Raw genomic sequence first — 3,697 nt, 5'->3', positions numbered from 1 at the left:
TCTAGGGGATGAGGGTCTAAACTATGAAAAGAGTAGATTTCTTGCTGTAGGAACTACACGACTACTCACACTTTAAAAGCGATGGTGGGAAAGGTTAGGAGGAGCTGGACGGGGATGAGAATAGTTCTGAGGTGTCTGCGTGGACCTTCAAAGTATGAGATGAGTAGAAGTGAGTGGGGACGGAGTGAGTGGGTGGAGGTTGCAAGAGTGTATGGGGTAGGGGTGAAAGATGGGGAATCAGTGAAATGAGGAAGAAGTAGGTGACAACTGTAAAGATTGGATTGGGTTGAAGGGTGGATGTAGTGAATGGTTGACAAAGGGTGGAGGATGACCAACGATGCATGAGTTAGGGGTGTAAGGGAGAGTAGGAAATGACCGACAGCTCGGAAAAAAAGGTGAGGTCGGAGTAGAATAGTAATGAAAGAGGGAAAAGAGATGACATGTGGTTGGGTGAGGTTGGTTGTGGGAGAGTTGGATCGGGTGAGAAGCAGGAGTAGAGCAACTAGGTCCGAAACCAGTTGACCCTTAAAGGATAAAAGGTAAAGTTCGATCATGACAGGATTTGAACTCATAATGTAAAGAACTGGATCAAATACCACAAGGCATCTTTTCCTGTGTTCTAAACAAATTCTGTCAGCTAACCACTCGAGAAAATAATAACATTAATGAAAACGAAGAAAATAATATGAAAAACAAAGAAAAGAAAGCGCGCGCGCGCGATGGACTTCTACACACTTTCCGTCCACTAAATTCACTCACAAGGCATTGGCCCAGGGCTACAGTAGAAAACGTCCAAGCCACACGGTGGGACTGAACCTGAAACCATATGGTTGCAAAGCGAGTTTCTTAACCACACATTTATGCCTGCACCTGTATATTAACTAATTTTTCCTTTCTGAAAATATACTTTAATTGGTTGATTTTCTATTTTGCATCTAGAATTAAGAAAACGAGATTTTGTGTGTACGTGTGTATAGGGGCTAAACGTGTATCTTATAAAATGCCTCAAAACTGAGTCGATGCAAGGGAGACAACTATGGTATTGTTGGTTTAAAACGAATCAGAATTCTGTTATTAAAAATATGTTTACAGCAAGAAAAGAAGAAAAAACATTAAAAGTATAAAAGATTAAGTTATCGAGAGGAAAAAAAACCGATAGCTACCTCACCAGGGAAACAAAGAGAAAAAGGGGGGAATTAAGCACCAGATGGTGGGAAGGAGAGTAACGGGTTGTACACCCCAGAAGAAATGATGGGTTTAGCCGCACCTCGCGAACATAATTGCAAAGGCGTTGCCGCGCAGAATAATCGGCGACACTCACTGCAACACCCAACCCACCTCGCGGAGCTCATTTCTCGGACGGGCTCATTATCCCGATTTTGCAGAGGAAATCAACAGAGTAGGGGTCTGAGAACAGGCGGTCTCGATGGCGACCGACACAAACTGATCGCGACCAGTCAGGTTCCTGTATGTGTTGATCTTTCTCTCGTCTGCGTTACGGGTGGCGATATCCAGGTTTGTAGCTGATGCAGCAAGGTTGAAATCGGAGAACGTGTCGCAGCACGTCGCGTCTCAGATTGGGGATCTGCTTCCGTCGGGGCGCTTCCCGTCCCCGCGGTTACAGACCCCAGCTGTCACAGGAAGCTAGTCGCGTCAAAGTCCATTCTAATTATGCTATTCGGAGACATAATTGGCTTTAAATGCCTCTCAGAACAGCCACCTTAAACATTGTTTACAGTTTAATTCTTCCAATTTCAATTGAATAAATAAACATTTTGAGTACACGCATGCACACACATATCCAATTAGGTTGTCTCTCTTCTTGCCCTGTCAACGGTATCATTACTACCAAACTGTTAGTATCTCTTAGCCTCCCCAACTCGTGAACTCTCAGTCCTTACAAATGCCGCCAACCTCCCTCCCACATCCTTATATCTTTCCCTACACACTCTCCTAAATGTGAGTAGCCATGTAGCTCCTGCACTATACGAATCAGCTCTACTCCAATCTCTTCCCTCATAACTTAACATACAGAAGCAAGGGCGAGCATGCCGGGTGAAATGCTTCGCAGTATTTCGTCTACTGCTACGTTCTGAGTTCAAATTCTGCCGAGGTTGACTTTGCCTTTCATCCTTTCGGGGTCAATTAAATAAATACCAGTTACGCACTGGGTTGATATAAGCGACTTAATCCCTTTGTCTGTCCTTGGTTGTCCCCTCTATGTGTAGCCCTCTGTGAGCAATAAAGAAATAAGAAAAGTTAGCACGCGGGGCGAAATGCTTAGTGGTATTTTGTCTGTCTTTACGTTCTGAGTTCAAATTCCGCCAAGGTCAACTTTGCCTTTCATCCTTTCGGGGTCGATAAATTAAGTACCAGTTGCATACTGTGGTCGATCTAATCGACTGGCCCCCTCCCCCAAAAATTTCAGGCCTTGTGCCTAGAGTAAAAAAGAATATACAGAAGCAACATCCTCCTTCCCTGAGCTACATGATGACTGAATAGTGCCAATGGTACAAAACGAGTACCCAGTACACATTGTAAAGGGGCTGGCATTAGAAAGGGCATCCGGCCATAGAAGCCATGCCAAAGCAGACACTGGGGTACAAAGCAATCCATGTTTCATTGGCTACTTGTCAAACTGCTCATCTCATGCTATCATGTTCATCCCATGCCATCATCATCATCAAATGATGATGATGATGATATGTATGCAGGTACATCTTTTATCATTTACTTGTTTCAGTTGGTAATCTGCAGCCATGCTGGAGCACTGCCCTGAACAATTTTTTTTAGTCAAATGAATTGATCCCAGTACTTATGTCTTTGTTAAGCCTGGTACTTATTCTATTGGACACTTTTGCCGAACCACTAAGTTATAAGGACATAGACACACCAACACTGGTCGTCAAGCAGTGGTGGGGGACCAACACAAAGACACACCTATGTAAATATATAAATACATACATACACACACACACACATATATATATATACATACATATATATATATATATGTATATATATATATAACAGGCTTCTTTCTGTCTACCAAATCCACTGACAAGGCTTTGGTCAGCCTGAGGCTATGGTAGATGTGATGTGAAGGAGGAAAAAGATGGATGCAAAGAGAGAATTGCTGTAGTCTTACATGTCGGTCTGAAAAAAGGGTCACTTTCAACACCTTCATGCTCCGTCTCAATCTGCAAGATTCACTCAATGTCCATGTGCGCTCTCCGTCACTGTACAGTCTAACATGTCTCCTCTGATGTGCTGTCCGCCGCCAACTCCCCGCTGACTCTGCATGCCCAACGCGGCCCTTCCGACAGGACATGCCTACTCCCTCATTTCTGGTCCTTCCCTACAACACAGCCTGGTTCATAACACCACAGAAGACATTTGCTTAAGGTGCCATGCAGTGGGACTGAACCTGGAATCGTGTTTGGGAGAGAGAGAGAAAGAGAGAGCAATACAATGCACAGACATGACCTGTAAATCAGAAGTTCACTTCCCAATTATGCTATTTTGGGTTCAGTCTAGCAGTACAGTACCTTGGGCAAGTGTCTATTGTCCTGGGCTAACCAATGCTTGACTATAGTGGACAGAAACTGAAAGAAGCCCATTGTATGTATGGCTGTGCAAGAGAAAGAGTTCGTTTATATTTGAATTTCTTCAAAAGTGACTGAGCTACAAGTGATGT

This window comes from Octopus bimaculoides, chromosome 26 (genome assembly GCF_001194135.2).
Source record: "Octopus bimaculoides isolate UCB-OBI-ISO-001 chromosome 26, ASM119413v2, whole genome shotgun sequence".
In the NCBI taxonomy this organism is placed as follows: domain Eukaryota; kingdom Metazoa; phylum Mollusca; class Cephalopoda; order Octopoda; family Octopodidae; genus Octopus; species Octopus bimaculoides.
This window is presented reverse-complemented; position numbering follows the sequence as displayed.